Genomic DNA, 21,534 nt, shown 5'->3' with positions numbered 1-21,534 from the left:
TGATCCCATTCACACAAGAATTCACAATATAACATGATTTTTAAATCTCACTTTGTCATGAATTTACATGCCGAATGGAAGGGATTTAATGTTTAATTCCCATAAATTAATCCAGAAATATTCACTCTCAAATAATCAAACTCATTATTTTTTGCACAATACATCTGACTAAAACTGTACTCTGGATATTTAGTATGAAAATATAGGTAAAGATAGGGCATCTACCACACACGGTGCCTCAGGAAGGCCGTCAGCATCCATAAAGATTTCTCACACCCTTGTAATCGACTGTTCGAACTACTTCCCCCCGGCAGACATTACAAGGCCTTCTATGCCCGAACCTCCAGACTCAGGAACAGCTTAATTCCCAGAGCTATAGCGGCTGTGAACCGGCCCTGCTGAGTGCCCCCCACCCTCCTTGGACTGTCTCCCTCGGATGGTCACGTCGCACAGACACATCTGCACTTTAGTCTGTTTGAACTGTTTTGACTATTTTGCTGTTCTTTTTACAATCCATGTTCTCCGGGTATCCAAATCTAAATGTTAGTTATTTATGTTATGACATCGGATGGAAGCTGCATACCAAATCTCGTTGCGCTTATGTGCAATGACAATAAAAGTTATTATTATTATTATATTAATCATGGATAGACAATAACACAAAACATAGATGATTTAGATGTTCTTGTGACATGATCGTGCAAAATAATAATGATTTGATTATCTTGAGAGTGGGTGTTTCTGGAATGCTGCCGTTGGCATAAATTTAAGCCCATATCGGCTTGGGGGCCTAAATAACATTTTCGCATCAAAAGATTAAAATGAAACTACACCAAAAAGCAGAATAATATGTTAAATACACGACATACTTGTTTTGTCCTGATATTGCGATCCGTGATGTTGTAGGTGTTTTTAGTCGTGTCTAACTTCAATGCAATAATTCGTCCAGCAATAAAAAAAAATAAAAAAAACGCTAACGAAAGCCTGAGCAATTTTTCTTTATCAGCTAGCAGCCCGAGGAAATCCCTCTCCAACCACCAATGCAAACCTACATTTTAATCCCGCCCCCCCAAAGCACGCAGTGGCAGAACGACAGCGCCGCTGATGGTAGGTTTTGTAACATTGCTAGATAATGCATGGGACAACAATCTTTTAGGCAGCAAATTGTTAGGGCCAAGAATGCATTTTCAGGGGCAGTGGTGATACTAGTAAGTCACAGTAAGTCAACGTGTCAACAAAGTTGGTAATTTGCTTTTTCTGGATCTTCGCATTGAATCTGGCACCTGACCGGTGAATATTTTCTTTCTGAAGAAGAGTCTCGACCCAAAACGACATCTATCCATGTTCTTCAGGGATGCTGTATGAGCCAAAGATCATAGAAGGCTTGCTCTATCTTTGGTCTGACCTGCTGAGTTACTCCAGCACTTTGTGTCCTTTTGTGTATTAACCAGCATCGGCAGTTCTTTGTTTCTACATTTCCTTTCTGGTGTTCACTTGTTCAGAATAGAATAGAAATTCTAGCCTGATTAATGTGTCATATTAGCTTAATCATTAAATCAAGTGCATTAGTTTAGATTAGATGTTAATGAAGGCAATCGTGGGGTTGTGAACATCAGCCTCTATGTGGTTGGCTTAAGAAAGAGGAAAAAATTGTTTGCTAAGGTCTTTTGGCATGTTGCTAGTGACCCCTGTGGTAAATTTATTGAAGAAGGTATTTTGCCTGAGCAAATGAAAGCCTTGGTTGAAGCACTAGTTAGCTCTCAGCAGATGCAGAATGTTTTGATGCAGAGTGCTTTGACAAACCCCTTTTGTCCCAAAAATTATCTAGTAATATATGTCAATATTAATTTCAAAACAATGAAATCGGAACAGAAATTTGATAATATTATTGAATAATCTGGTATCTGACTTTCGTCAAAGGCTTATTATTTCTGTCTCGTCTGGTGTTATGTTATAGATTTATGGCACAAAGTACAAATATTACTAGGTTTAATTCCCACCATTTAGGGGAATAAATCTTAATTGGGTTGTGGTAACTGAATTCATTTTTTTGCTTTTCTAGTTATGATGACGAGTTATTTTATCGCCAGTTAGTGTTAAAAATGTTGTTTTCAGACCAAAATCGTAGTAATAAATTGGTGCTGTAGCTTTGTAATGAAATTATTCCACTAATAGCTTGAAGCCACAGCTTTTGATTGTTAGGTGTATTTGAGCTTGGGGGAGCAAATAGTGTCCAGTTTAATTGCGCACGTACAAATGATATAAACTATATTAGGGTGTGGACAGTTCCCACAAGTATGATTTGGTGTTTTTCAGATTTTATTTTACTTTGATCTCTGTTAATTGCTTTATTGGTGTTATCACATGTAATGCGTGTCAGTGAACTAATTAAGGTTTGTGAATGTTTATATAACTGATCGTTGGGAATCTAAATTTGATCGGTAGAAAAAATGTGGAAACTAAGAACAGCAGGAGTAACTCACCGGGTCAGGCAGCATCTCAGGAGAACATGGATAGGTGTCGTTTTGAGTTGAGATCAGGCTGATTGTGGGGGATGGGGGAAAGGAGAGAGGAGAGGCGAAAAGCATGGCAGGTCAGGGCTCTCGCTTAACTTTATTTCCCTGTTGCCAGCCGGGCAACCTAGGCAGCTTTTTAGGTTGCCAAATGACAGTTTAGGTGGTCATTTAAGACGCCTTGCATGACACGTGCGATAATGTGCTTGGACGAAGTGCGTAGTTACCAGTCTGAATTATGGTCAATGAAGCATTCACGTATTATTTCTGCTTCAAATAATGTCACAAATTAAACCAATCACCAATCAAAACATGATATATACCACAATGACATGCAGCAAAATTACAATACAATATCTCATCTTGTTTTACACGTTGCAATGAATGCAATTTCTATTATTTCTTTCCACTTACAAACAAAATTCTGGTTGGATTATTCAGCGTATGATCAACCTCAGTGAGACCAAGTGAGACTTGGCGATCGCTTTGCACAACACCTACACTCAGTTCGCAATAACCAACCTGATCTCCCGTGGCTCAGCACTTCAACACCCCCTCCCATTCCGAATCCGACTTTCTGTCCTGGTATTCACTGTATAGAACATTGGTCAATAGAATAATAAGCCACAAACTTGGTCAGGTGGGGTCTCTCTTGCTTCTGAAAACTTGTGCAGTTTTGATATAAGCTGACATAAAATATATGGCTGAAGCATAACTAATAAAAAAACATATCTTGCTCTGTAATGCAAGCATGATCATCAATTTCTATTGGAAGACTGATTAGCATACCGGCTATGATCATTGACCAAACTGAGTTGTTCTGCTTCAGCCAGTTTTGTCCTCTTGACTAAACAGTGTAATGTTGCATTCAGAGATCACTCTTTGGGCTTATGATTCTGCCTGCAGAATAAGCAAATTTGCATTTCATGTATGAGATTGGACATCCCTGAGCACAAGATGACCCCTCAAGTGCCTGCTGTCATGGTTTTAATAGAATAAGTGCAGCAGGCTGTTTGAGCTGAGTTGAACTAATATCTAAGATCTACATTGGTCAAGACAATTTGAGACTCGAATGGTAAATACTTTATATAGCGATTCAATACATGGAGGAGCTATTGCTGGAAGTTGGTGATTTGTGAGGTGGGTGGTAATGGTTGGTGGGGATGAAAGAAAGAGGCAAGAATTTTTCTTTACTATCAAATGCAAAATAAAATTTAAAGGAACTGCACAGGCTCAAATAAAAACATTGGGTTCAGGCAGCAATTGTGGAAGAGAAACAATTTAATGTTCCAAGTTCATGACAATGAAAGAACATTAACATGTTGAACCTGCACTGCCTGATTGCTTGCTTATTATTTACAGTATTTTACTTGTTCATATAGCATCTGCAGAATTTTTTGATTACACCGTGGATTAATGTTGCATTAAGGTCCAAAATTGAATCTTTTTAATATCCATCAAATTTGACATGGTTGAGTTTGACATTTATCTCTTTAAGTAATTTTCTGCAAATAATTTTACCCGTCCCACTTTTTAATAGTGGCGGGATTTTAAATTTTGTGGATAGTAATATTTAGGACCTGACAAGAAATAATCTACCTTGAATTTCTAAATGAAATGGACACGGGGCAGGATTTCTGAACATCAGTCAACGTAGCATGGCTATGATGCAATGAGCATCAATAATTGTATTTGTTATGTGATCTGGAAATGATAATGGGTTATAATTAAAGCCCGCTGCAGCCATAAAACTGAACACCATACGTTTGTGAAATTATCCTTTCCAACTTTTTAGTTTTAGTTTGTGGCAGAAAATGTATATTTTAAATGGGGGGGGGGGGTTCCCATAAGTGTCTATATTCACTCATTTAATGGTACAGTGGACAGCTGGTGGACCTGCTGCCTCTCAGTGCCAGAGACCCGGGTTATATCCTGACCTGTCTGTGGGGAGTCTGCACTTGTGATTACATGGGTTTCCTCCGGGTGCTCTGGTTTCCTCCCACCTCAGGGACATGCAGGTTTGTAGATTAATATTCCTTTGTAAATTGACCCTAGTGTGTAGGAGGGGATGGATGAGAAAGTGGGATAGCATAGAACTAGTGTGAGTGGGTGATTGATGGTCGGCGTGGACTTGGGTGGGCCGAAGGGCCCGCTTTCATGTGATATCTCAAGACTAAATTAAATCCTAGACCACAGCAGGAAAAATGCTCAATATTTCATTTTTATTGAGTTTGCAAGATTAAATTTCTACAATAAATTTATGGGATGTAATTGAGTGTTCTTAAAATCTCATGCCTATCTAGAATATGTTGCAGAAAATTAATTATTTTGGATTGTAGATTGCTGCAGATCAATTGCTTGCTTCAACTTGTGCTGTACACCCAGAATACAGCCAAGATTTTGAATTTGTGCCAGCAATTAAGTAGGTCCCCAAAGAACAGTGTATTTTTCAACATCTATACATGTTTATTTATGCAGTAAGTTTTATAAACTCTCTCTTCGGAACAATAATCTAAAGTGAATAACTAATTTGATTTTTTTTAAATTATGAGGATTATAGGATTAAGTGACAGGCTTGGAAGCTAAGGTTTGAAATGGTATGAATACAATTAAATTAGTGACATTTAAAAGCAAATGTTTGTTGTATTTTCCATTGTTTCTAGATCTTATTATACTATTTTGGTCAAATTAAATCACAATTGCTGAATTATACCCGGGCAGTAAACTACAATAAATTGGAATAGTCTCTTACCAACAGAAAATATGCTTTTCAAAACATTGTAAACTGAGTTAGAGCTACTCTAAAGGCTTTTAAGTAATATCTTATTTTGAAATGTTAAACAATTTGAATAAGTTTCCTGATTTGACCTTATTTTTGTGACTATTTAATGCTGAAGGCGCCTTTCAATTGATGCCATTTTCTTTCCTATTCAGAACACAATTAAGAGTTCCTTTTCCCCTATTTGCCATTTGCCATTATTTGCCATTTTTTGGGTTGAAATTGTTTGCCCGAGGGGATGGTTATACATCTTCTGGATATGCTTTCGATACAAACATTTGTAATGACTGTTATTTGTCAGGGAGGTCATGCCATTCTTGTGCCCAATCCATCCTTGCATGATGTGCATGTCGACTTCAGTAAAGCAAATTGCAAAAGCAAATGGTATCTCAAATGGCATAGTTATCAGCTGAAAGGATTTATAGAATTAGTCTGCCAGTTTGGCTTGGGTTAACTGAAAAGCAGCGCTACCTTTCTCATGTTCATCTAATCTTGAGGATATTTTGTGTTTACAATTATTCCCACGTAATTTGAAACATGAAAATATTGCAAAACTGAGCTTAGTTTTTACTTGTTTATCTTTGCTCAGGAACACTAAATACGACCACTTGGTCTTTGGGAGAGCCTAAACAGTGTTTAACTAATGTGATTAAAGCTATAATACTTGATTATATTAAGTACATACTAAGATTAGGTGTAATACTTTTGGATCATTGTCTAGCTTCCCTTTAAGGGGATGCATTGTTTAGTGAGGCTGTTTGAAATGATTTAGTTGTGCTATATTTAGAACATGCATTTTTCGTGTTTTACTGTTCAGGATCTTGAATTCTTTTTGAAATGGTGTAATTGTCAATGACCCAATGCCATATTTAAAAGAAATGCACTGTTTAACATACAAGGCTGAGTAATGTTTGAGAAATTGCCCTACTCACTGTAGAAAATATTGTTTTGGGTTTGATACTAGAAAGCTACTGAAAGCTTGGCTCAGTGGATGGCAATTTGGGTTGGCAAGATATTTCAGATTCCATTCTTGTACATATGCTGTACTGAATTAAAAATGTGTGTACAGGTTTCTGGTTGGGCATAAATCTTAGAAATTCATCTTTGAATTAATTTACAGCTAGAAATCCTATGGGATATTTGCCCAATCAAGTTTGTTTTCTTGAGTGATTAAAAATAATTGGATATTCATAGTTTTTTTTTCTCATTGTTATTGGCTGGACTCAAAGTGCTTTGTGCATTAACACTTTTGTGGAACTCAGAAATTAAGCTCATGAATGTGGACTAATGACGAGGTGTTTCTAGACATGCCGATAAAAGGCATTCTATTCTATTCTATTCATGCAAGTGGACGGTTCATGTACATTTGTTGCCAAGCATTTGTCTCCAGTCATTGCATTAGTTCAGTTGAAAAATACATGAACGATGAAGAATTCATATTTGTGAAGTTGTGGACTTGGAGGTGGCACTATGCCCAGTGTATTCTACGTTTAAACTCGTTGTTAGCACTCGATTTCCAGCAGTAAGCTGAAGATAGTGCTCAAGTTTTTAACCAGTCTGGGTTTGACTGTTCAGAGTTTGAACTCGATGATAATAAATTAGATCCAGCTGGTATACATTCAGGGTTTAAACGGTTTTTAATTTGATTCCATTTAAATAATTTATTTTTACTTTTTAAACTGCAGCCTGCTCCTAAATATTAATAAGAACATCAGACCCTTTTACTTATACAGCCTTTAATTTTGCTACATTTAACCAGTTATGATACTGAAATACTGCATAAATTGGCAATGTGAATAAAAACACAAAATCCAATAAATACTGCGCTTGAAAATACAGTGAGAGGAGCAGAATTCATTTCACTGACTAGATTGTATATCGGGGTCGGCAACCACTGACCCCCGGGCCGAATGCGGCCCGTAACCCGAAATCATCCGGCCCACGGGCATTTTTCCCCCGGTATTCATCCGGCCTGCAGAATTCCATCATCTCCGATACATCCCGGGCCCGAGGCGCCCAGGCGTGGTGACACAAGGAGGCCTGCGTTGGCGGCCGCAATGGCGGAGCTAGCGAGCTCTGGCTGGACCGCATCCTGCGCAAAGCCACCGGCGCTGCAGCACACATTCTGTGAACACGTGATTTGATGCCTGCCATCCGGGGCGAAATCCATGTGCACACGTGATAAATGTGGCCCGCCACCCGCTCACAGGCATGCGTCCTGGCCCCTATGCAGAACAAGGTTGCCGACCCCTGTTGTACATGTTGGCTTTAAATATAGTGGCAAGAGGGAGTGTGGTCTTTGTTAATTTTTTTTCATCACAAGGCATGAATACATTTCATAGTTAGCCCACTAACAGGCAATCAATGCAGTGCACAAAGGACATGTGTCATCTCTACATGTAACATCAAAGATTTAAAATTTAAGTTTTCAGTTATTAATCTATCGGGTGTAGGGAATGACTTAAATGTTTTCTTAATTTAGGGCTGAAAGTTCGCTCTGGTCTAAATCTACCAGATGTTAGAACATTGAGAGAACTAAGTGGGGGAAATATTATTTTGTGTTGCAGCAAGCCTCTATAATTCTCCCCTAATCTCCCAAACCTTGGCCATTTAAAAAAAAAATGATGGAACATTATTATTACAGACCCATTAGTTTAAACTGTTTGATTAATTTGAGTGTTTTTTGCTGTGCTGATAATAATGTTTTTATAACACATTTTGGTGTGCATCAGGTTAAAAGACGTAATTCTGAATGTATGTTTGCTATATACCTTTAGTCATTTATGGAATATTCCTCTGCATGTACTGCAAAAGTACATCTCCAGTTTTCTGTACTAAATCTTGTGCTCATAATTAGTCCATTTTGTTATGTGCACTTGGGATCATTTATTATATAAGTAAATTTACATTAAGGTAGTCTATGTATTGAGGGGAAAAAGCTGCAGACAATGGAAATCAAAAAGGCAAAAATATGAACCACAAATTCCTTTTCTGCTTCTGGTCAAATTTCCCTACGTATTTCCACATTCCTTTTATCTCGTGTCTTTAATTGAAAGACACGAGATAATGTTTTTAATTGAAAAATCTATACACTAGTGTGTTAGGCTCTTTGGACAATGTTTATAACAAAGCTTTTTCATTTTGATGTGTTAAAGACCAGGAATATTAGATTGTTCAGTATAAAGCAATTTGAAGGCTGATTTCTCTTGGCGAATATATAATTTGCACCCTGGTGAATGTGCTGGGAAATGGCCTGAGCTCGGGACCTTTGAAGGTCTCAAACAGATGTTCCTAAAGCAAGAGTAGGATGGTGATATATGGCAATAATTAAAGGAACAATTAGATTAATATTTGAGGGAAGACGCAGTTTGACATACTAGTTTTTGTGACTGGTTAGGTGGCGAGTAGAATTTTCTTTTGCTATGTTTTAAAAAATGGGAAGATGGAAATATTTTTTTTCAATATGTGAAAAACTATTTAGGTTATTGGCATAATGAGCTATTAAGCAAAATACTTCCCGGATAAGCCTGGGCATGTGTGAAATATACACGTTTATTTTTTTGAATGTCTGAGCTGGGAATAATGCAGTAAAAAAGTACATGTTTCATAATCCCTATACTTTCTATTCTATCTTAATATGAAGTTTGCAGAAAGGAACAAAGGGCACAATAATCTGGTATTGATACTTCCTTGGTCATACTTGTATCATTCTGAATCTAAGAGCTTTTAATTTGCCTATCATAAGCTGGGGATATCTCAATGCACTTTAGAGCCAAAGTGGTACAGAAACTATAACATAGGAGGCATTTTAGTAAATTTATGAATTTAGAACTGTGAAGTAGAAATTAGATTATTACTAAACGTGCAACTGTTAGTTTAGAGATATAGCATTGAAACAGGCCCTTTGGCCCACCAAATCCGTGCCAACCAGTGATCTCTGCACAGTAACACTATCCTACACACACTGGGGACAATTTACGATTTTTATCATGCCAATTTAACCTACAAAGTAAGTGAGGGAGGAAACGAGCCCCAGGAGAAATCCCACATAGGTAATGGGGAGAATGTGCAAACTCCGTACAGACAACACCCATAGTTGGGGTTGAACCCGGTCCAGTAGCGGTTCGGCGGTGCTGGAGGCCCGGCTTCGATCCTGGCTGCGGGTGGGGCGCGGGTTTACCGGAGCAGCTCCCCTCAACCGGAAGTGCCAGCACCTCCCTAGCTGATGACCTGAACTCTTTCTACATAAGATTCAAGACGGGCAACATCACTCCTAGCTCGCCGGCTAACAACACCGCTAGCGTGCTGGCCAGGGAGGTCCACCGCTGGGGATGTGCACACATTCTCATTGTCCGAGCACGACGTGAGGAGCTGTAGGCCCAGATGGTATATCTGGGCGAGTACTTAAGTCTTGTGCTACACAGCTAGCTCCAGTGCACACCACAATATTCAACCTCTCCCTGGCCAAGTCTGTGGTCCCTGCCTGCTTCAAAAGATCCATCATTGTATCTGTACCAAAGAATGCCTCTCCAGCTTGTTTGAATGAATACCGACCGATGGCCCTCACCTCGGTGGTCATGAAATGCATTGAGAGGCTGATCAAGAACCACATCTGCGCCTTTCTCCCTCGCAACATGGACCCACTACAGTTCGCACACCGTCCAAACAGATCCACGGACGATGCGGTCTCCCAGGTTCTGCACACCGCTCTCTCTCACTTTGACAGCCAGAAGGGGGGGGCTATGTGAGGATGCTGTTCATTGACTTCAGTTCAGCTTTCAAAATGATAGTCTCCACCAGACTTGCTGAGAAGCTGCTGGAACTGGGGCTTAACACTCCCCTGTGTGTCTGGGTCCTGGACTTTCTCACCGCCAGGCCCCAGGTACTCAAGATGGCAAGACATGCATCGAACACCCTCACGCTGAACACAGGATCCTCCCAGGGTTGTGTCCTCAGCCCCCTACTGTACTCCCTGTACACACACGACTGCGTGGCCAGGTTCAGCTCCGACTCCATAATCAAGTTTGCTGATGACACTGTAGTGGTGGGCCTGATCTTCGATAACGATGAGAAGGCCTACCGGGAGGAGGTGGCTGATCTGGCACTCTGGTGTCAGGACAACAGACTCCTCTTGAATGTCGTCTCCTCCTGGTAGGAGATGACATCTGTACTATTGAGATATGATCCCACAGCTTTGACATTGGAAAGAATGGTCCATCTGCTGCTTCTAATCTGCCCAACATCACCAAGTTATATTAAAAATAAAATTTACTATAGTCCTATCTGGAATTTTTTTAGTTTATTGTTATGCCTTAATTGTTGGTTTAACTTCATGAATGTGGGCAGGGCTTCTAAATGTCTCTGTGTACTTGTTTTTTTTTCCAAGGGGAAATGTGAATGAAAGCTTTAATATCGCAAGCATTTAACTTTAATTAGACCTCGTCCACTCTTGTGCTGTTCCAATGTTTGTGGGGTGTGAGCAGAAATTTTGTGTTTTACATAAACTTAATTTGAGTATATTCTATTTCTTCGCAGGTGCTGGTGAATCTGGCAAAAGCACCATTGTTAAACAAATGAAGTAAGTATACAGCACTATTGTATTTGCTCGGCACTGGGTGTTTGTGGGGTGGGGGTGGGAAGATCATGATGTTGTAAGGTATTGACTTTTCCTTTGGGTTTTATAGGCTATTTTAGAAATCATGGTAGATTGTTTTGCTTGTAGGATTATACATGAGGCTGGTTATTCGGAAGAAGAATGCAAACAATATAAAGCTGTTGTCTACAGCAACACAATTCAGTCCATTATTGCCATTATTCGAGCAATGGGAAGGCTGAAGATCGACTTTGGTGATTCTGCAAGAGCTGTAAGTAATGTAGAGACATTTTACGTTCTTTAGGTTTCATGTTGGATCCAAGACTGTTCTTGTAAAGTTGTACTGTGACTAGTAGATAAAACCATGGGCCAAACTCGAGTAATTTTTTTATTTGATTGTTCATTGACGTCTTCATGGTGGTAGGAAGATAAATAATATTCATTATTTCAGGTCCCATAAGTGTTCTCTGCTTGTTAGTGTTTTGAGTACCAATTTGTATAACAATCAAGATTCCAAATTACATTTTTTGCAAAGGTTGTCCAAGGTTTGAATATGTATTGATGTGGTGTTCCTCGGTGTAATGACCAGTGATTATTCTTCGTAAAACCATTGTTTTGCTTCTAAATTCTATAAAAGTTATAATTTATCTTTTTCAATGCTAAGCCATTCAGTGAAACCATGGCTCAAGACCTGACAACTTAGGGTGACAAACCTTTTGACCAGTTTAGTGTCACTTTAAAGGAATTCTGTTAATCTCCTAGATTAATTTATTATGCAAGGTGTGTAGACATTCTTTTTAAGATATTCGCCTCACTGATAAGCAGCTAATCTTGATGTTCAAAAAAACATTCAATTTAAAGTAATGAAGCCTAGTAAATTCACTAAGGGACATGTTTGATAATCCTATTGATCATAAACATCAACATTTTCCTTAGGATGATGCTCGCCAGTTGTTCGTTTTGGCTGGTGCTGCTGAAGAAGGTTTTATGACAGTGGAGCTTGCTGGAGTAATCAAACGACTCTGGAAGGATAGTGGTGTTCAGGCCTGCTTTAGTAGGTCTAGAGAATATCACCTCAATGATTCTGCTGCATAGTAAGTATTGTATGCTATGAAATCACAGGAAATATGGGGAAAAAATCCTGCTTCAGCACTAACTATTTAAACTAAGATGTATGAGAGATATAGATACTAAAATAGATATTTCAGATCCTCTATTAAAAGTGAATATTTTGAAGGTAGTGTAGTACTCCAATATGAACATTGACTTCTCCAATTCAGGTAGTCCTTGCTTTCTCCCTCTTTCCTCTCCCTTCCCAGCTCTCCCACAGTCTCTCCGCCTCTTCCTTTCTTCTTCCAGCTCCCCACCCCCACATCAGTCTGAAGAAGGGTCTCGACCCGAAATTTCGCCCTATTCCTTCACTCCATAGATGCTGCCTCACCCGCTGAGTTTCTCCAGCATTTTTGTCTATCTTCGATTTTTCAGCATTTGCAGTTCTTTCTTAAACATAGCAAGCTTATGTCGTTTATAGCAGGCTGCTTGCAGTATTTGATTTGGGAAATGTTATTTGGGCTCTGAGTCATCTTAAAAAAAAACATTTTGGGGAAGCATTAAATCTAAGCACAATTGCCAAGGTGTTTTATTTCTGAATGAATTTGGCAGTTGCAATGAAGGAGTTCCTAGATAGCTACAAGATGATGATAAGGTTTGATGTGAGGCGAACTAATTAATGGGGGTTTGCCATGTTCATTGGTAAGATGAGTATTTAAATAATGGCCATAGTACTTTCAGTAACATAGACTTAAATGTGATGAGAAAGATTTGAGAATCACTTTTTATTTTTTATTTTTATTTTTTTATTTTTGTGCTATCAGGTTATCTGAATGATTTGGACAGGGGTGGCACAAGCAAGTTACATTCCAACTCAGCAAGATGTACTGAGGACCAGAGTTAAAACAACGGGCATTGTGGAGAACCCATTTCACATTTAAGGACCTGCACTTTAAGTAAGTATTGTAATTCCTTCAATGATTTCACATAATTTAACCACTTCACCAACCATGAGTCATTCTGATTTGATAAGTAGTTTGGAAAGCAATTCGAATAATGCGGTGCATGTCATGATGTTAGGATCATTTGGAACGATTAAATGAGATTGAAACATTGTATTCCATTCTTAAACCATTGTTTAGCACCTACCAGATAGGGTAGAGGTAATTATTGGAAACTCAATGTTTTCTGTGAAGTTCTAATTCTGACAGACTGATTTCAAATGAATACACGACCTTACTGGTAGTATTCGTTAAAGTGCTGCAAATATTAAACGCATTCTAAAAATTTACTCATTCATTCACAAAATGTGATCATTGCTGGCAATGCAAATATTTGTTGCCCATCTCTAACTTGAACTCGGGAGGCAGAAATAGCTGACTGCATTCGTGAGTATGAGATTCCACTTAAGGCAGGAAAGCATATTTCCTTCCTCAAAGGATGTTAGTGAATTAAACAGCTTTTATACCAGTCTGGTAGTTATAATACAAAGGTTATTTTTTTTGTTGCTACATATTTCCAGATGTTTTGTGATGAATTGAAATTCCACAGTAATGGGCTTAGAGCTTGTCTCTCTGGATCAGTAGTTCAGATTTCTGGCTACTAGTCCTTTAAACTGCACTGTACTGCCACAATGATTAAACAACACTACCATAGTATCTTCAGATGCTCATCACCTACGTTCGGGTTGCATCCTTGAGTATTTGATGGCTGGATTAGAAGTGCTGTGACTGTGAATATAGGTTTCAGATTCTGCAGATCATCTAACCCAAATCCCTTGAATTGTTCTTAATGTGTGTTGATGTGAGGACTGCATTACTTTTAAGCATGTGAAACTACTTTGTGAGGTTATCCACTTTGGTAGCAAAAACAGGAAGGCGATTACCAGCTAAATGGCGTCAAGTTGGGAAAAGGGGAAGTACAATGGGATCTGGGGATCCTTGTACATCAGCCTATGAAAGTAAGCATGCAGGTACAGCAGGCAGTGAAGAAAGCGAATGGGATGTTGGCCTTTATAACAAGAGGAATCGAATATAGGAGCAAAGAGATTCCTTCTGCGTTGTACAGAGCCCTAGTGAGCCCACACCTGGAGTATTGTGTGCAGTTTTGGTCCCCTAATTTGAGGGAAGGACCTTCTTGCTATTGAGGGAGTTCAGCATAGGTTTACAATGTTAATTCCCGGGATGGCGAGACTGTCATGCTGAGAGAATGGAGCAGCTAGGCTTGTACACTCTGGAGTTTAGAAGGATGAGAGAGGGGATCTCATTGAAACATATAAGATTCTTAGGGCTGGACACATAGAGGCAGAGAAAACATGTTCCCGATGTTGGGTAGTCCAGAGCCAGGGGCCACAGTTAAGAATAAAGGAGTAAGCCATGGTGATCAGCCATGCTCATATTGAAATGGCGGTGCAGGCTTTGAAGGGCCCGAATGGCCTACCTCCTGCACCTATTTCTATGTTCTATTTAGAATGGAGACGAGGAAACACTGTTGTCCTCACAGAGAGTGGGTGAGTCTGTGGAATTCTCTGCCTCGGAGGGCGGTGGAGGCAGGTTCTCTGGATGCTTTCAAGAGAAGAGCTAGATAGGGCTCTTAAAAGATAGCGGAGTCAGGGGTTATGGGGAGAAGGCAGAACGGGGGTACTGATTGGGGATGATCAGCCATGATCACCTTGAATGGCGGTGCTGGCTCGAAGGCCGAATGGCCTGCTCCTGCACCTATTGTCTCTTGTCTATTGTCTATTGACTATCATTTAACCAGCCACAAAGTGTAATGCAAATGTCCATTATATATTGGTGAAAAAACAAATCTTTCCAAATTACACGTGGCTATGTTGATGGGTTTCTATGCCATCTGAGAGTTAACTACTTCAGATGTTTATCATGATAAAATGTTTGTATTTCTTAGAATGTTTGATGTGGGAGGTCAGAGGTCTGAGCGCAAAAAGTGGATCCATTGTTTCGAAGGTGTAACTGCCATCATATTTTGTGTGGCACTCAGCGATTATGATCTTGTTCTTGCAGAAGATGAGGAGATGGTAAGTAAATGAATCGTATTCTCACATTTAATATTCTAAAGGAATCCTTAAATGGGATAATCTGAAGCCATGTTTACCCTGTTTTGAGCTAATTAATTAGCTGCCCAATGCTTAATTAGTCACTAAAACAGCTAATCTGCTCCTGAAGTTGAAGCATGCTGAGGAAAATGTGCATGGAGTATTGTTATCATGCTTTTACAACAGAAACTGCTGTTATATTTCCTATTTGGAGTGAAGCATGGGCATAAATGTTTCTTTTCAATTTTGTTCCTGTTATTTTCTTATTTTTTTTTCATTTGAGATTTTTTCTTCATGTCAGTTGTTACTTGATATTATACTTGGCTTGAAGACAAAAGATCATGTGACCAATTTCCAGTAGAAATTTGGTGTTACAATAGTCCACACTGAAACTTTAAATGTTGCGCTTGGGGAGTGGTAGTTTGTTCAAGTGTTAAGAGTTAAGACATGTTAAATCTTGGTTTGAGTTTGATTTGGAGATGGTATGAGGGAGTAATATTGGTTTTAACACATGAACAATAGTGTTCCTACTGCTACGGGAATTTGTATGCCCACGTCTGATGTAGACAAAAGGTTTTAAATAACTCATCTTAGAGACAGCATTTTTGAAAGTTCAGCTGTTATCCACAATGCATTGAATTGAGCCCACATTATTTGCACAGACTGAGTCAAATAATCATTATTATGCTAATTTTAATAATTGTAATCCTACAGAACCGAATGCACGAGAGCATGAAGCTATTTGATAGCATCTGTAACAACAAATGGTTCACAGACACATCTATCATACTCTTCTTGAATAAGAAAGATCTCTTTGAAGAGAAAATAAAAAGAAGCCCCCTACAATTTGCTTTCCTGAATATGCAGGTAATAGTAGTACTTTTGTATGGCATGAAAAAACTGATTTAAAGTATATTTGATGTCTCAAATGAATCCTTTAACTGTTAAGAATGCTTGCGTTTAATCTCGTCATGCAAGATTGTCACCAGTTTGTTAACTTGATCTGTAACCATTGATTAATTGGATAATTTAAGTGACCAGTCCATTATCTGTGAATACAAGAAAATAGTAGCAAGAGTAGGCCAATCAACCACCTTGAGCCTGGTCTGCCATTCACTGGGTATGGCTGTTCTTTCCCAGGCCTTCATTCCTTTGTGCTATATCCCAGTATCTTTCAAAGCTCTGATCTTTCTAAAAAGTAATTTATCGCCACTTTATATACTTCTAATGAGCACAACTCCACAACTTTCTGGGGCAGAGATTTACCAACCCCTGGAAAAATAGTTTTTAGTAACTCAAGATTTAAATAATATATGCCCCTTATCTTGAATTTGATATTCTCCTACTAGTGAAAACATCTAAAAAAAAATATCCTGTCATGTCCTACTGCGATCTTAATATGTTTAAATAAGATCACTACTCCGTCTTGTAAAGTCCAAAATATACAGATTCAACCTGTTCAGCCATACTTAATGAGTCTCCTCATCCAGGAAATGGCCTGGGAGGCCTCCAATTCATAAGATCTGGTGGGTAAAGATTCTCTTGGATGTAATAACCATAATATGATAGGATTCCAGGTCCAGTTTGTGAACACAGGATCAAATCATTCTCCTCAAATTTATTTAACGGGGAATTATAATGGTACGCAAGAGGAATGTCTCGGGTACACTAGAAAAATTAGTTGGGACAGATTAGAAGTTTAACAGTGGCAGATAGTCAAACAGTTGGTAATATAAAACTGGTGGGAATCTTCCCCAATTAGAAACCACAGGAATGGGGCAACATTTGTGGTAAAGAGGCAAGGATAATGTTAAATTGAAAATTAGGGCATAGAAATGACAAAGGCTGGTGGTAGGGCAGAAAACAGCAATATTTTTAGAATTCTGGGGCAAAAGGCTAAGATCGCAGTGAGAAAATTTATTTTTTGTGAGAACCTGCTAAAACAGGCTGTCTCCTCCATCCCCCAGCCCTCGGGCTCCTCCTCCTTTTTCCTTCCTTCTCCCCGCCACCCCCTATCAGTCTGAAGAAGGGTTTGTCGGCCCGAAACGTTTGCCTATTTCATTCACTCCATAGATGCTGCTGCACCCGCTGAGTTCTCCAGCTTTTTTGTGTACCTTTGATTTTCCAGCATCTGCAGTTCCTTCTAAAACACAAGAGTTATTTGGAAAGCTCGAATCGATAGAAAGATAATCCATACAGCACAGTTGAGGTCTTTTGTCAGCAAATGAATATTTTACAATGATATATTTTAAGCTTCTGTTTACCCTTTCACTTAGGATCAAACACCTATGAAGAGGGCTGCAGCTTATATACAATGTCAATTTGAGGATTTGAACAAACGAAAGGACACTAAGGAAATCTACACCCACTTCACATGTGCCACAGACACCAAAATGTGCAATTTGTGTTTGATGCAGTCACTGATGTCATTATAAAGAATAACTTAAGGACTGTGGTCTGTTTTAAAGCTGTTGAAGGGATTGGTAAGTTGTCTTTTTTTTCCCTTCAGAGTTTCAGGGTAGAATTTTCAATGGGTTTCTTGTGATATTTGTGAAACGATACTGATATAGGAAACCCGTTTATAGAATTCTAGTTTAGAGATACAGGGCCTTCAGCCCACCGAGTCTGTGCCGACCAGCGATCCCTGCACATTAACAGTAACCTCCACACACTAAGGACAATTTTACATTTATACCAAGCCAATTAACCTACGCACCTGTACGTCTTTGGAGAGTGGGAGGAAACCGAATCGATCGAACCCGGGTCTCTGGCGTTGTAAGGCAGTAGCTCTCCCGCTTCACCACCATGCTGCCCAATAGTAATTGTCTAGTTTCAATTGAAAGCCATCATTCTTGCTCTAGAATTTTACTCTTTTCCTTGCAAGCCGCCAAATTATATCCACTTTCTTAAACAAACTAATTCTAACATCTTAATCATACTTATTCTTCAAAAATATAGCTTCCTCGTCTTAATTTTAACCTCTAGCCTCTTTAGTTCTATATTGTCTTAAGTTGCATAATTTTCTCCTTATTTTGTACTTAATCTCACAGTGAACCCATTGCTAAAGCCTTTTATGAGTAGCTTGTTTTCTACTCATTGGCAACAGATTTTCTCGTAATAACTCTATTAATAGTATGAAAGTTTTTTTGTGTAAACAATATCAATTTAGTAACAAACTAACTTTCATAATTTTACATTAATGGTATTTGTTTTGAGAGGGTTATCCTCCATTATCCACTACTTATTTCCTTAATAGATAAATTACAACAATTAAATTTTCAAAGCGAGTCACAAACCATGGAATGCATTCGGCTATCCTGTTTATGTAATGTGCTTTCCAAAAGCAATTATTTACTGAGCTGGAAACGTAAATGTTAAAATTATTCCTATATCACAAATATTACAAAATTGTAGAGAATTTTCTATTATTTTAAATGGAGGATTGTATTTTATTTTGCTGCAGATTGAAAATAACTTCAGTCGAACCCGCCTGCTTCTGGATTAAAGTAAGGGAAGATGTACCCTTTGGAGGACCAGTACTGTACAATTTGCCAGTTATAACAGCTTTATTTATGTTTGTCTTGAATATTTTCTAAGTAATTAGAATAGTGTACTTTGAGCATTTTGTGTCCCATTTGTTTGTATGCCTGTAACTGTAGCATTGTTTATTGTAAGACTTTTACAGGTTTTTTCCCCCCTAAAATCCTCTATTTTAGAATTGCGTCTCTAAGAGGAGGAAAATTTGTACTCTTAGCTTGCTTAAGAAGATAAGCAACACATTTCCATTTCTAGCTTTTGTTAATTCTGCATGCCTTGTTAATTGTGCAAGGTATTATGCTTGGCAGAATGTAGCATGAGTGCGTTAAAACCTAACGGGTTCTTGTGATCGCCTTATTTGCATTCACTCATTGATTGAGCACATTGCTATGTATGCTCCATTTCAGAAAGGTTTTAATCAGTTCACTGCTGCTTACAGCAGAGTACTAACTGTCATTATTCTACATTGCCTTAAAGGTAATGGTGAAATTTTATACACTTTTAACTGAAACAAAATACGTGTTTTTGTATGTAAGACTTGACATTTGTATATGTATTTCTTGGAAAGCATCATTTGGCATATGGGAGAGTGAAAAGATCAAACTGATCAAACGATCAGTTAATAAAATTTCAGTGACCTGGGGAGTGTCAATAAAATGTAAGAATATATGCTCCACAAAAAACATCGACTCCATGTTTCAGAATGGGTGACCTTTTACAACGAAACAAAATAAATTGGAGAATTCTGGTGAGTTATACCAGAAATAAAGGTACTTTTGAGTTTGACCTGCAGAAGTACATTTTGTCTTTTTTTTAACGGTTTCTCTGAGCATACACTTGAGGTCAAGTTTTAAGTCTGTTTCAGATGCTTCCTGCTGTACAGGATACCAACTTCCCCACTATTTCTGTCCATGGCATTATCATTTTTTTATCAATGTCATTTTTTACTTTAGTTTCTTTCAGGTGATTAATTTTATGTTATTAGATGCTAAAGATTTACATCTCGTATCTTTTACTGCTGCAAGATGGGACTATGTAAAGTGTATTCATGAAGTCTTGGTAAAAGTTGTCACTTACTGAATTTTGTAGATATTTTTTTTGCTGGTTTTTAGATGTTTTTTTTAAATTAGTATCACCTGTGTATATGTTTGACCAATTTTAGCATTTATTTCTAACTTGTGTCAGATACAGTTATGTAAAGCAAAGTATAAAGTGCATGCATTTTTTGACTGCGATGCAGGACCATAATCATTATCAATATGATTTTATACTGTTAAAGCTGTTACATAGGTCCTAAAGAATATGCAGATTAAAAGCAGGTACCTAAATAAATAATAATTGTCAATTCTTGGAGCTATTTTGTGCATTTGAGTGGCATAGGCCAAGATTATTGTTAAATGTACTGTCTGTACAGACGAATTTATGTAAAATTTATTTTTAGTTTGTTGACCTACAGATAAGCATTAAATGAGTTGCAAACTTCATTGATTTTTAAATGTAACAAAAGGCATTTATAAAATAACTAAACATTAATCCTTGTATGTTGGTCAACAGACATGCTACATTATCCTTGATTTTCTTTAAAATATACCCTCTTCATTTGTAAGAGGCAATTGGACTTGGATAGCTAATAGTCAGTAAAGGATTATTACAATTAGTCCAAATACTTTGTGCCTTGCTGATGAGCAACTTTTTTGTCAACCAGATCTTATTTCATGAAACATTTTCTGACCAATGCAGCTAGATCCACAGTCTATTGATCACACCCAATACAGAAATAAGTGGAATTTGGTTGTGGAACCATCATGTGTTGTTTTTGAAAGATGTAAGATTTGGCAAGACAAAACTACTGACTCATATCAGTGATCATTACTACTGCTTTTTTGAACATGGTCTGTACCATCATAATTGTCAGTAAGTGAGCTTAAATAAAATTTTAATTCTGAAATGTTAATGTCTAAACTGGTTTGTGAAACTTTCGCATCACTATTTTGAGTTTCCAAGTGCCTGTCTGATTAAATTTAGCTGGCATTCAATCACAGATGGTAGCCTTAAACTTAATTTGTATCCCATGGGGAGATGATTATGTCTTCACTTTTCCTGACCACATACATTTCATATAGAGGTGGAAGGGTTGTGGTGAGAAATGGGGAGAGAATCAGTCTAAAGCAAGGATGAGAAGTGCAGCAATTAAGTGTCTTTATTTGATGGGCAAGATGATGTAAATCTCAAGTGCTGTGCTAATTACTCATATTTACTTAATCTGGGCCCTTGCCTGGAAACTGGCCATATGTCTCCTTTTACTAATTAGAGTGCTGGGTTGGTCAACTCGTTAGATTTCCTTAGTCATAATTTCTTTGGAGTAGAGATAATAAAGCAACCAGCCATAGCACACTCTTAACAACATTGAGAGTTGGTAAAATGATATGGAAATGACATGCTCTGGCAAATGGCCTGAACCAAGTTTAAAGTTGGTGCCGTGTAAATCATTTAGATGACATAAAATTGCAGCATTCGGGAATTTTTGATTGGTTCATGCTCAAGGTGAGGGTCACTGAGGCAGTAGTACATGTGATTTTTCTGACGTGTTTGTCAGTGTAATTATGCAAATGAATCTCATGTAACAAGCATACAGGTTGGTCAAGCAGGAAGCTTCACCCAGAACACAAATGGCATGAACAGTCTGTAAAAGCCATTGTGGAAGCATTTTGCAGTGTGTACATAATAAACAATATTGCTTTGATTGCACACATCCTTTTGTTGATCAGTGGTTACTACATTTCCGATGGTCCCTTTTATAATCTAAAACTCAGGCTCTGTTTATTTAGCCAGTTCCTTTCTTCAACTCAAACGAGGCAATAATCTTTGAGATGAGAGAAAGATTAAATATGAATCTGAGGGGCAACTATTTGCACAAAGGAGGCAGGTATATAGAGGCAGCGGAGTTGTGGAGGAGAGGAAGTTGAGGCAAATCACAACATTTCAAAAGCATTTAGACGGGTACAGG

The 21,534-nt window shown here is 38.2% G+C and overlaps 1 pseudogene; it reads left to right on the top strand.

Annotated features, from left to right (window-relative positions):
• Positions 1-20,481, top strand: part of LOC116985217 — a 30,481-nt pseudogene extending 10,000 nt beyond the window's left edge.
• The last annotated feature ends 1,053 nt before the right edge of the window (positions 20,482-21,534 follow it).

This window comes from Amblyraja radiata, chromosome 21 (genome assembly GCF_010909765.2).
Source record: "Amblyraja radiata isolate CabotCenter1 chromosome 21, sAmbRad1.1.pri, whole genome shotgun sequence".
NCBI lineage: Eukaryota > Metazoa > Chordata > Chondrichthyes > Rajiformes > Rajidae > Amblyraja > Amblyraja radiata.
This window is presented reverse-complemented; position numbering and strand designations above follow the sequence as displayed.